The sequence below is a fragment of the Melozone crissalis genome, unplaced genomic scaffold (genome assembly GCF_028551555.1).
Source record: "Melozone crissalis strain CALT ecotype California unplaced genomic scaffold, PUWL_Pcris_2 ptg000068l_1, whole genome shotgun sequence".
Classification (NCBI taxonomy): Eukaryota; Metazoa; Chordata; class Aves; order Passeriformes; family Passerellidae; genus Melozone; species Melozone crissalis.
This window is the reverse complement of record NW_026535846.1, coordinates 2,406,153-2,419,516: the sequence shown is the minus strand read 5'-3', so window position 1 is coordinate 2,419,516 and position 13,364 is coordinate 2,406,153. Positions and strand designations below refer to the sequence as shown.

Genomic DNA, 13,364 nt, shown 5'->3' with positions numbered 1-13,364 from the left:
TCCTTCACTCTGGGCATGGTCCACTGTTGAAAAAGGCATTGACAAGCTTGAACAGATTTCCTTTTTGGTTTCAGACTTGTGCTCCTTCTGAGTTACTGCTTTACTTTCAGCATTGCACTCAGCCTAATACTGGGGAGACCTGAGGGAAAACAGGGCTCCCTATGCCGCAGGGCAGTCAGACCTGCTGGAACCACACAGGTGCCCTTTGTTCATTTAACCTCTCTCTATTTCACCATGATCACGCTTTAATATTTTTTGAAAAATGAAGTAGACTTTTTAAATTCTCCAGTTGAATTTTTTTTTTTCCAAACCCTTCTCTCTTTCCCTATGCACATGAACAGGAAAGGATACCAAGGGCTGGTCTGGCTCTCTGCTGCCTGGAGTTGTGCCTACTGGGAGCTGTTTCTCTCTATCCAAGCCTTGTCCCTGCCAGTGCTGCCAGAGCCCAGCCCAGCCCTGGGGTCCCAGCTCTGTCCTGCAGACACCTCCCAGCATAGGGCACTGCCCGGGGCATCTCCCTGGCAGCAGGGCCTTAAGGGCAGGCCAGACAAACAGAGATGCTGCAAGCCAAGGTGCTGCTGCTGCTGTCTGTAGGGAGAGGAGGTTGAGGAGGCACTGTCTGAGGGACATCTGAGGCACATCTGCTGATGCCCAGGCTGACAGTGCAGGAGTCTCAGTGACACAGCCAAAGCTGACAGCCCCTTTCCTTTCCCTTGAGGAGAAAGCTGAGAGCAGCCCTGGCCATGCAGCACCATCTCCACAGCGGGAGGAATCTGCCCTGATGTGGGTGGCTCCTTCCACCTCCAATTTCTCCCCTGCAGCGTCCATGGGGAGCTGCCAGGCAGGCTGAGAGCTGCCCCTGGCAGGTGGCACATGCCCTGGGCTGGCCAAGAGCCCTGAGGGCTGCAGGAGCTGCTCTGCAGGACAGCCCTGGGCAGCCCTGGCTGCAGCCCCAGCTGCAGCCCCAGCTTCACTCCCTGCACCCGTCCCTGGCAGCAGGAGTCGTCCTGCCCTGTCCCTCTGACGGTGCCCAGGGCAGCCCCGCTCTGCAGCACATCCTCCTCCTGCTCCTGTGCCACAGAGAAACTCGGAGAGTCCTCCTGACACATCCCCCAGGCGGTGGGGTGTGCTGGCTTCAGGAGATCCCTCCAGGAGCACCGGGGACATTGCCCTGCACCCACAGACTCACCATGCACAGGGCTGTGAAGAGCTTTCCCCAAGTGAAGTCTCAGCTCAATGTCTTCCCAATCCTGATTGCCTTCAGCCTGTCTCTGCCTGGCTCCTGTCCCCTCAGAGTCTGCAGGCAGAGCCCTCAGCCCTGCTGGGCTGGGAGAGGAGCTGGTCCTGGGAAGAGCTGTTCCTTTAAAGCTCAGCAGCACAGACACAGCACAAGGACTTAAATGAGACTCTTGGGGATTTGGTGTTATTTACATCAAACTGAGTCCCTGAGAGAGAGTTCAAAAAACTTCTCAAGAACTCAAAATTAAATTGAAACTACAAAGTTTTCCAAGTTTCAAAGTACCACTGAGAGACACAAATGAGAAATTTTCCCCTGGTTCCAATTAGAGCAGAACACTGGAGGCAGTGATGACAGCTGGGGACAAACAAGGCAAAGGTGTCTTTGATGCTGAGCAAGGCTGGATGTGTTTCAGGAATGCAAAGAGCCCAGGCCTGAGCCCCAGCCCCAGGCCAGGCAGATCCTGTCCCTCCCTCCTTGCTCAGGGCTCTTGCTGGGATGGGCACTGGCATGTGGGGATGTGCAATGGCAAGGGCAGGAGCATGGGGCGGCCCCTGCCAGGCTGCTGAGCAGGGACAAGGAGGCAATGAGGCCCCAGCCCTCCAAGGGTCACTTGTCACCTCTGGCAGGGCTGTCTTGCAGCTGCTGCCCATCCCTGTGCCCTGTGCAGCCCAGGCTGTCCCACGGTGTCCCTGCCCTGCACCTCTGTCCCTGCAGGCTGTCAGCATCCCCCGGCTGCCCCACCTGGCTGGGCCCTTCCTTTGCTGACAGCTCTGCCTCCTGCCTGCCTCTGCCTGCCCACACAGAGCCTGGGGCTGCTCCAGAGTCCTTCTGGGAGATGTGTTGTGCCACAGCCCTGCCCTGGGAGGGAAATTAATCTCTCCTTGTTTCCATTCTGGGTCTTCACCACTGCACTTGGTGACATTATTTCTATCTCAGGTTCATTTCCACTATGAAGAAGAGGTCCAATATATTTGAATCCACCTTTGTCATCCTCACAGGCTGTTCTTGTTCTGCCCTCAGTCTCCACTGAACCCAGGACTTCCAGTTCCCATACAGTGATCATGTTCTTGGGGCCTCCAAATCCTATCCTGGGAGATCTCTGGGCCTTCTCAAAGGTGCTCAGCCCTGGAGATGTGATTTAAGTCCAGGAATGGCTGAGTACATTTTTGCCCAAGATTGTATTGTTGAGTATAATACAGAATAATACACTGTATCTTTTAAGTGACTGAGGGCAGATTTAGATTTTCTGTAAGGATGAAATATTTTTTGATGATGGTGGCAGGACACTGGCATAGGCTGCCCTCAGAATTGAAACCCCATCCCTGGATGTGTTTAAGGTCAGGGGCTTTGTACAACCTGAACGAGTGAAGCTGTTCCTGGGTAATGGGAGTTTTACCAGAGACTCTTTTCAGTCTCTTCTAACTCAAACCATTTTACATTTCTTTGGTTCTTATATCCCAACTGCTTCTCCACAGGGCTGCAAATACCTATGCACACCCTGCCAGCATTTTAATGTGGCCTAATTCCCAACACTTTCATAAAAAGGAAAGAATTGCCATATTAGGGACATGAATTGCCATGTTTATGGAGGAATCATTAAAAGCCCCAAAAGTAAAGAAACTGAAAGGAAGGACCAAAATCTCAGTGTGAAAGATTCACCAAGTGGGATATTGGCAGAGACTCTGATGGTGACCTCCCAGCTGAGCATGGGGGTTTCTGAGTATCAGGATGGAAGGTTGCTCCCAGGAGGAGCCCCTGTGCATTTTCCTCCCCCATGGCTCTGCCCTTCCTGATCCAGCAGCTGTGGGGCAGCAGAGCGGGGGCAGTGCAGGGACAGGCCTGGTTCTGACAGGGCTGTTGTGGTTTAGGAATGGTGCTCCCAATTTACTACACCTACTACCAAGACCACGTGTCGCCCCAGATTTATATTCCCACCATTGCCCCCCCACACCACAGGGGCTTTGCCTGGCCTGGCCCTGATTGATCTCAGCCCATGTTTCACAGTCAGGGATAACCTGGAGATGGTGTCCAGGGTTCACTCTTGTGTGGCCAGTCCAGACCCCCGAGGCACTTTAATCCTGGCCGCCCATCCTCCTGTCTGTTGTTGTGATGCTCTTCAGTGCCCAACTCTTGGGCACGTGAGCATCCACAGGAGGGAGTTTCACAGCCAACTTCTCCCCCAGACAGAGATGTCTTGCCCCAGTCCAGCAGCCCAGCTGGGTTTCCCTCTGTGCTCCCAACTGTCCTTTTTCCATGGTTCCAGCCACCCCAGAGAGCATTTCCCACCATCCCTGAGTCAGTGCAGAGGTGCAGCGCTGGCCATTTCTCTTGCTCAGAGCTCCAGGGATGGTGCCAGTGCTGCAGTGACTGCAGGAAAGGGGACCCCACAATGGGACATTTCTTGGTCAGATACAGACAGGAAGAGTGACAAACTGTCTGTGACTTGGGTTTTGGCCTCGCAGCCCCTGCCGTGGTTTGCAGGGAGCTGCAGTGTGGCTCAGCCCTGGCTGTGCCAGGCAGTGCTGGCCTGGGAGAAGGTGTAGGTGCCAGCTGGCCCAGGGAGCTGCAGCGTGCGGGGAACGAATCCCTCCTGGCCTCCTGCCCCAGGGTGGCACTGCAGGGCCTCAGGGAGCCAAGGGGCCATTGTAGCTCTTCAGGGCCCCATGGAATTAAGGGGACTCTTTGGACATTGTGGGGCCTTGTGGGACTGAGGCCATTGTGACACTTTAGAACCAAGGGGCCACTGTGAAACTACAGGGCCTTGTGGAACTGACACTGAAATCACCCAAAAAGAAACTTTCTAACACAGTTTGAGTATCAAAAAGCATTCATTTTTATTGCAGCACTGATCACTTGGAGGATCCTTCCTCCATTCGAGTGCCCCAAACATCATGCGAACAGAGGTTTTATGACACACACAAGTTCCATATTTATGAGCTATAGAGGTTTTATGACACACACAAGTTCCATATTTATGAGCTATTCCTCTGTGATGCTCTACATCTGGCCTGTAGGCCACACAGTATAAATAATTCCAACTTCATAAGTCATTTATTATATAATTACCTTGCTTATGTAATTCGACCAGTAAGAGCAGGCCCAGGCCATTGGAGACTCAGGCTGCTATTGGCTGGTTAGCTGAGTAGTAACTGGCTCAGCCAATGAGGATTACCTTCATGGGCCTTCTTAGCTATATAAGGAAGTTAGATCTCAATAAAGCTGCCTGTTGCTGCATGAACACATACAGTCTAGTCACCTGTCTCCACAGGCAGGAGTTACTCCACTCTCAGGCATGCAGAGTGCTGCCAAAACCTGGCACCACTGAGCACCAGGACGGCCTCGCTGGTGCCAGGAAAGCTCAGCAGCACCTTTCTCCCCCAGCAGCATAACACTGGCACAGGCACTGAGCAGCCACGGGCAGCTGACTACTGCTAGGAGACAAAAACCCCAAAACTGGGGGGTTTTCAGGGCAGAAAAAACGTGGAGGCACTTTTCTGATGACGCCTACTCTCATCAAGGCTTCATCCAGCAAGAGGAATAGATAACCTAAACTTATTTCTGGATAAACCACGTTATTTCCACCCTGAGGACCTGAGGCTAGCACAGGAGCCAGCAGAGGCCTTTTAGACAGCAAAACATTTTTGCCCATTTTCCCAGGCTGGCTCACGGTCACACCTCACCCATGTGGCTCCAGAGCTCTTGCTGTGTCCCACGGGCAGGTTATCCCTTCACATCTGCTCTCGCAGGCTCCAGTGCCCTCCCGGAGTGCCTCCCCGGCTGTCCCAGCACAGCTCAGCACAGCTCAGCTCGGGGTTCCACACGCGACGGGGCTGGGGCACCTCAGAGCTGCTCCTTCGGGCGGGTCACCACCATCGGTCATCGGCTGAAGGCCTAAAGAGAGGACAGCAGAAACATCACAAATAGGCCATTAGTTCCATCTGTATTCACAAAGCTCAACAGCAGCGGCCTGGCTTGTGGCAGAGGACAAAAGCCAGCACACCGAGCGAAAGGCTGAGGAATTAATGCTGAACCGCACAGCCGAGCAACATCCGCAGTCCCCCGGCCGAACAGCTAAATAGGAGACAGTGAGTATTTCAGGTGGCGCCTTCCTGCCCTGGAGCCCCGGTCTCCAGCCCCGCTGCCGCCGCCACCCGTGCCCTGTAGCCCCCCCCCACTCACCTCACGGCGGCGGTGGCCCCTCATGGCGAGGGAGCTCGGCCCGCCAGAGCCGCTCCTTGCCCTCACGGCGGCGAGCTGAACGAGCCTGGCCCGCCAGAGCTGCTCCTTGCCCTCATGGCGGCGAGCTGAAGGAGCCCAGCCCGCCAGAGCCACTCCCTGCCCTCATGGCGAGGGAGCCCGACCCGCCAGAGCCGCTCCTGGCCCTCATGGCGGCGAGCTGAAGAAGCCCAGCCCCCCAGAACCGCTTCATTTCCACACGGCGGCGGGGGGAGAAAAGGAGCGGGCCTGGCCACGCTGCCGAGGTGATTCCACAGACACCGCCCCGCTCGCTTCGGCCGCTCCCCCCAGGGCGGGGAAAAACCCTCGGTAATCAGTCACAGGGAGGGACTTTAAAGATCGTCTCGTCCCACTCCCTGCCATGGGCAGGTACACGTTCCACTGTCCCAGGTTGCTCCAGTCCCTGTCCGACCTTGGACACTTCCAGCATCCCTGACAGAGCCGGAGCAGGAACACGATCTGTGGCACTGGGAGAACTGAACTCAAGCACCGGCTCATGGGAAGCAGAGGGCTGGTGAGCTGCCTCTGCTTGCCCCTGATGTATCCCACTTCGGGCACAGGAGGTAGAAGTGTCAGCTCAGAAACAGCTGCCAGCAACAAAAATCCAGCCCTGAAATAAGCAGAGAAAAAGCTATGGTGCTGCCAAGTGCCTTGCTGGGAGAAGCACAATTCCACACCTTCCCTGACCTCCACTGGATGCTGTAACATCAGCCCAGTGCTCTGTGTATCCATGTCTGGGCACAGCAGTGTAACTGTAACTCCCTCGCTGGGGATCCATTCAAAGGAAGTTTTTCTCTGGGCTTTGTGCTCCATTGCGACACTTGAAGTCCTTTCCAGAAAGCCTGGCATCCCTCCCCCATGCTCCTCATGTGCTTATGCTCTCAGAGCTCAGCAGTGAACTCAGCTGGAGCTGCGCCTTGCCTCAGGCAATCATCCACTCCAGCTCTGTCTTCTTCAAATGTTTCATGGTCTATTTTCAGCCCAAGCAGGCAGCTATTCTTCCTGGATGTGGGGTGCTCCTCTCCAGCTCAGCCTGATCCTGCCTTGTCCTGGGAAGCTCTGGGCTCGTTGTGCCCAGGACACTGCTGTGTGCAGGGACAGAGGCTGGTGCTGAGCAGAAGGAGCTCGGTGCTTCCCCTGTCACTGATGAACCTGGTGAGGAACAGGTTTCCCAGCTATGCCCAGTGCAGCACAGCAAAACCTGTCTGGGGGAGAGACAGGTAAGAGCAGACACAGAACACTTCATGCTCTTGTTCCTGGGGGTCTCGCTGCCCATGGCCAAGGGCATGTGCCCACACAGGCATGGATGATGACTCTGCCAAGACCCTAAGCCACAGCTTCAGTTTAGAACTGTTTAATTCATTAGCCCAGCATGGGGCCCAAATTAATATGCTTTGTGTCTTTAATAAGACATTTTCAGCAGGATTGGGGAGATACTTCAAAAGCTTCCTGAATGCCAAATTCCAGAACTCAGAAACTCTCAGTGCCAGGACCAGTCTCTTACTTCCCAGTACAGATTCCCTCTGTGTGCACAGCTTTTTCTCTGCTTGCTGGCCTTGGAGGGGGGCTCAAACAAAGGCCTGCACATCATTTGTGAACTTTGGGTGAAAAGCATCAAACCAGATGAAACACAGCAGAGCAGCTCTGCCATGGGGGTGAAGCCCTTTTCTGTCACAGGAATGTGCTCTCTGCATTAGCTGCAGGCAGTCCCTGTTGTTCATCTTGGCTTGCTGACCACTAAACAGAGCCTCCTTTTCTCCTGCAAGTGTCGTGGCAAGGCCTGAAAGGACTGAGATGCTTTGTTCCAAGCCAGATTAGAGATATGAGTTACTACAAAACAAAAGCCCAGCAAGCCTCCTGGAGAGTTCCTCTAGTCTAGACACAGCCTCCCCTGAGCTCCCTGCATCCCAGCACAGCCTTGCAGCTTGTGTTCAAAGCAACTCAACTGGCTCCAGAAGCCTGGGTAACCTCTGTCGAGTGAATGTTCAGTTGCAGCATAAAGGAGGAATCACATCTGAGAGATTTTGCTCCCATAAATTAGCAGGATGGGTTAAACCAGGACATGAGCACTGTCTGCTGGCACAGTGCATCCACTCAAGAGATCTGCACTGGCATGGAGCTGTAGTGCTTCAAAAGATGTGTGCTCCAAGCCTGGGGTGGGACATCCCCCATGTAGCTGATGTCTGCAGCTCCTTTACTGTCACCTCAGCCCTGAACACACCCGTGCCCAGGGCTCACTGCCTGCCCCCCGTCACTGCTCAGCTCTGGCACTGCAGGGCTGGTACTGTGATCCTTCTGTACCAATCAGATTTTGGCTCAACACCATTTGGCCACACTGTCAGTCACTGGAGAAAAAGACAGAGTAGTACTGTGGGAAGAGGAAGAAAATTCAGTAAACCTATGGAAGAAAAGATCTGTGGATGTACATCATCATTTACCATGGTGGTCACCTCCAGCCCCACAGCCAAGCACGTTCAGGCTTTGGTGAGAAGAACTTTTATTCCCCTGGTGTCTGTCATGGCTGGGGCCTGTGATGATGACACCTCATGGGTGTCAGTGCTTGCACTGCCCTGTGAGTGACACCAGCCTTGCTTGGCTCCCACACTGCAGAAGGCAGGGCAGCCATGGTCTCGATGGTGCCTTTTCCTCTTTGAGGTGCTGCACCCAGGTCAGGGATACCCCACACATGAGGACAGACTGGGAGAAGAGCTCATTGACCAGCAAAGAAGGACTTGGAGGATATAATGGATGAAAAGCTGGATATGAGCCAACAGTGGCAGCCCAGAAACTCCCCTGTGCTGGGCTGCACCCACATAGGAGTGGGCAGCAGGTGAGGGGGGGATGGTCCCCCTCTATTCTGCCCTTGTGAGATACCCCTGCAGAGCTGCTCCAGCACCAGAAGGACCTGGAGCTGTTGGAGCAAGTCCAGAGAGGCCATGGAGATGCTCCCAGGATTGGAGCCCCTCTGCCATGGAGCCAGGCTGGGAGAGCTGGGGGTGCTCACCTGGACAAAAGAAGGCTCCAGGGAGAGTTCAGAGCCCCTTCCAGGGCCTAAAGGGGCTCCAGAAGAGCTGGAGAGGGACTGGGGACAAGGGATGGAGGGACAGGACACAGGGAATGGCTCCCACTGCCAGAGGGCAGGGATGGATGGGATATTGGGAATCAGGAATTGTTCCCTGTGAGGGTGGGCAGGCCCTGGCAGGGTGCCCAGAGCAGATGTGGCTGCCCCTGGATCCCTGGCAGTGCCCATGGCCAGCCTGGACATTGGGGCTGGGAGCAGCCTGGGACAGTGGGAGGTGTCCCTGCCACGGCAGGGGGGAGGAATAAAATTATTTTTATGGTCTCTTCTGTCCCAACCCATTCTGTAATTCCATCATCTCCTCTGCCTCCACAGAGGGGCCATTTCCACTTCCCCACTGCCATCACAAGATGGCATTCCAGACCTAAAAGCTGAGCTGGCTCAGCTGATACTTGGAGATCTTTTCCAGGCCCTGGGGTGTCCAACCCCAGAAGAAGCTGTGGATTTAACCCTGCCTGCTGAGCTCTTCTGCCAGGTCTCAGCCCTGACACTGCCTTTTAATCACATCCTTTAACGCCAGGGCTGTGCTTTAATCAGCTGCACCGAAACACTGCTGCCGCTACTGTGTAACCTCTGAGCCATCTAATTGCACTGAGTTATTCCAGTTACAGCTTTGACAGTGAACGTCATGCAGAGCACTTTAACCTTGACCTGCAATACCTCGGGCTCTTGTAGGGCCTCCTCTGCCTCCGAGGACACGCTGCTAATCAGACCGAGCCAGGATGTAGTTTAAGACATGGACAAAGGGAGCCAAGGGCAAATCATGAGCAAAATGAATCTGACTCATTTTGTTACAAAGCAGTGTTGAAGGTAGAGCTGCCTTTTCTTTGCCTGAGAATGATTTGGGAGAGTAGTGAGAATATTTTGTTTCAATAATTTATAACTTCAAAATAATAACAAAAGAAAAGAGAGAGAAATATCATTCTTCTTAGACATGTGTTTTAAAAAGAAAGCTTATTTTGAGTTAGGTGCATAAAGCACTGGTGCAGTGTGTTATCCCCTGTGTCTGCTCCCACGTGTGAGTGGGTGCTCCGGGCTTTACCCACCAGTTGCTCTCTGCAGGAAGAACCCATGATCCAACCATCTCCTTCCCTGGCCAAGGGCCTGCAGCCTCCCACCGGGGCTTGGTGCCGTGTCCTGGGTGCCGGCTCTGCCAGCACAGCTCCCCGGGGGTGGTAGTGGGGCAGGATCTGCTGCTCAGCTGCCTGGGAGGTTGGGGCTGGCTGTGTCCCTCTGGGCAGCTCAGGAAAGGCTGTTCCGGCTGCTCCTTGCAGGGAGCTGGAGCAGCAACTTCACTTGATCGAGGGAAAGAGCAGTCAGGAAAGGTTACTTAACCCCGATCAGGCTGCCAGAGGGGTGGTGCAGCAGCAGCAAGGGCAGTGCCACTCTGGATGTGGCTGGGCAGGAGCGTGCCCTGCCTGTGGGACCCTGCAGCCCCTCTGTCCATTCACTCTTGCCTGGGTCTCCTGGCCCTGTCAGAGCTTGCTGGTTTTGTTGTTCAAAATGCCCTCGGGCAGCTCGAGGAGCCCGTGCAGTTCCCTCTGTTCTGGGCTGAAACTGCTGCACAGCAATTCCTTTTTCCATTTCATCTCTGGCAGAGCCCTTGAGCTTTGCTCCCTTCCTCTTCCACCCTGCTCTCCTCCTTCTGAGCTTCTCCTTGGCCCAGTCTCCTTCCCTGGTGTCCCCTTCTGCTCCCAGCTCCTATTTAACCTCCATCTTTTCTGTCCTCTCCTTCAGTGCTCCTAGCCAGAGGACAGATCACAAACCACAAGCTCTGCTATTCATCTACCAGATCCCAAGCCACTGTCTCAGTGTGATAACGGTGATCTGCTAATCGTGTGGAGAGGATCCCCCAGGATACAAACCCCTGCTGGGATCTGTGGCAATTCCATGGCATCAGCCACAGGGTCAAACGTACAAGGGGGGGTTGCAGCTGCCTTGCTCGAGTGTGGGCACCACAATCAGCCTGCCTCAGGAACTGAGACCTGCACAAGGCCCACCAAACACACCTGTGTCCTTCCAGTGCCCCACCAGGTCTCCTGGCAGCAAGGAATTTGCTTTAATTCGGTGAGTTTTATAAAGCCTGACTCAAATCCCAGGGATTTCAGGCAGTGCTGACACTCAGAGTGGGGTGGTGTGAGCACAGCCTGGGGGTCAGGTGCTGGGGCAGATGGGTGGGCACATCAACATCAACCCAATGTTTTAGAGCAGAGCTAACTAGGAACAGCTTATTCCATTAAGAAAAAAAGAAAACCAATAATCATTCTTAATTAGGACAGAAACCTCCAGATAGGCTTTTTTAAAGAAAATGCCTAAAAATACCATTTTTGCTTTGATTTGAAAACTATTTTTTGCTCTTCAGACTGTAAGATAAAACAATTTGAATTGATGATGTATTTCACAGCAAAAATACATCCCTTTTCATCCTGAAAATGCTGAAATGAGTTGTTACAAAATTTTCAATGTTTACCCCCTTTCTTAAAAAACAAAATTTTTAATTTAGATGAAATGTCTTTTTTTTTTCCTAATGGAAACTCTTGATTACATTTTTACCCAACAGTTCTAATTAGAATTAACAATTACAGCTGATTCTTGGTGGGGTGATAAACAGCTGGACTGCACAGCCCTCTCCACTCTGGGACTTCCAAACAAGCCCCAGCCCTGGCAGTTTAGCCTTCTGCAACATTTTAGACTTGTCTAGTCACTGGAATTTATTTTTCTTTCTTTTTTTCCCACCCTTTCTCCTCTGAGGGTTAGATTTTACCAGTGCAGCATCTCTAACAGTCAGGGAACTTCACAGTGAGTTGAGATCGCATTGATTTCTCGAGGAAGAAGCCGCATACTAATTTTTCCTGTTTTCCTCCCTTGAGGAACACAGGTAACAGCTCCAGGAAGGCAGCTGGGTCTGTAGATATTATGTTTACCCACTGGCTGACAGGGAATTCTGAGGTCTGTGGGACCATCATGAGACACAAGGAGACTTTGGCTGGTCTGGTGCAAGGCTGGATTTGCTGAGAAAGAATGTGGGATTAAAGCAGAACAGGTTAAACCTGAGAGAAGCATCAGGTGAAGATCAGGGGATGGATCAGTCCATGCTATGCTGCCAGAGCTTCCCCCTGCCTCCAGGATGATCCTCACAATCCAGCTCTGTAAGGCGAGGAAAGGAACACTGGAGCAGTGAATGAAGAGGAAATGACCTTGGTGGAGGGGAAGGGAAGATGTCAGTCTGCTCTTAAACCCCCAAACCCTCTATTTCAGGCACCGAGGCAAGTTTGTCCAGCCTTTGCAGGCAACCTCCAGAGAGCCAAGAGGCACTGGGACATCCTCTTTCAGGGGACTGGTGTCCCCAGTGCCACTGTGACTCCTGGACTGCCATGTCCAGTGCTTTTCATGGCTGCTTATCCCTGGGCTGGCTCCACGCTGTTAATGGCTGATCTCTCCCTGGAAACAAGCCCATGGCCTTTGCCTGTCCCACCTCGCCCCTCCCACTCCCCTGCCAAACAGTTATTACCTTCTTGGACAAACCTGAGATAGTATTAAACGAGAGGGAGGTTTTCATACACAAATGTCCCTGTGATTAATGGATTAAGAGATTCTGTGCAAATTAAAGCCTTTCTTCATACTTTGCACATCCAGCTCTTCAGCTGTTGTTCTTTCCCTTCTAGTCCTTTACAGAAGTCCCTGTGGGCCTTGCTTGCCCCATTCTTTTTGCTGCAGTTTTCTCCCCACAGTGACCCAGGGATTTCCCCCAAATCCTTGTGCCCACTGAGTCCTGGGCAGACCCTGCTGCTCCTGAATCAGCACTGTGGAGAGGAGGATGCTGTGAGCACAGCTTGTCTATACACAGAATCAGCCCAAGAGAGGGGCTGTAAATGCCTCTTTATTTCCATATTTATCATTGCAGCTCAGATGGATGAGGAACCCAATGGAAAGTTTAGATGAAACAGAGAAGAAATGAAAAACTGTTGGCAAGCGGCGGCTCAGCTGAGACTGGCAGCCTCAAGGGCCTCCAGAAGGAAAAAGGCTTTCAATTCCTGCACTGCTGCTCCATAACAACCCAATTCCCCTGCCAGGCCAGGAGGAGTGGGGCAGCTGAGGAACCCTGCCCTCCTATGATCCCACCCCATGGTGATAGACCTGAGACCCCAAAGCAGCACGTTTGGTCTTGCTGATGTTTGGCAGGGCTGATTTCTTCCCAGAGCAGCAGCAGAGTGTGGGTGTGGAGGCTCCGTGAGGATCTCCAGGTGATGGGCACTGTGGTCACCCATGCCATGGTAGAAAGGAGCCACAAAGGCTTTGCTGGACACCTTTGGAACATCCAGTGCTGGGTGCTGGTGATGGATGATGATTTAAAGCCCATTTGTGCAGGGAATAATGGCTCATAACCATCCCCTCTCCTTTAGTGGTGTGACACTGCTGAGATGGGTGGTCTCATTTCCACCTTAGGGGAGGCGTTTTATTAATTGTCCCTGGCCTTGCTCCTGAGCCCATGTGTGCTGTGATGTGGACGTGCTTCAAATGCAGTGACGAGGAGGTGGCAGCCAGGATGTGGCTCCTGGGGGAGGCAGCCAGAGAGGCAGGGATGGTGCTGCCCACAGCTGTCCAGTGATCTGAAACCTTCAGCCCTGGGAGGGACTGACTGCTCCAGGCCAAGTGAGTCTGACTTTGCTGGGGGATAACCAGGACTGTGTGTCTGCGACCGGGCTCTGTTCCATGGGGAGGAGGCAGGGGATTGAACTGTCCCCTTGCTGCCTGCATGGCCCTCTGTGCTGGCCAATTTTTCACCTAAATCCTGGCTTGAGCACCCAT

The 13,364-nt window shown here is 53.3% G+C and overlaps 1 non-coding gene across 1 annotated transcript; it reads right to left on the bottom strand.

Annotated features, from left to right (window-relative positions):
• Positions 1-4,472: 4,472 nt before the first annotated feature.
• On the bottom strand, positions 4,473-4,676 carry LOC128946008 (small nucleolar RNA SNORA74). The gene has a single exon (XR_008483915.1). It is a non-coding gene; the product is annotated as a small nucleolar RNA SNORA74 (small nucleolar RNA).
• Positions 4,677-13,364: the final 8,688 nt, after the last annotated feature.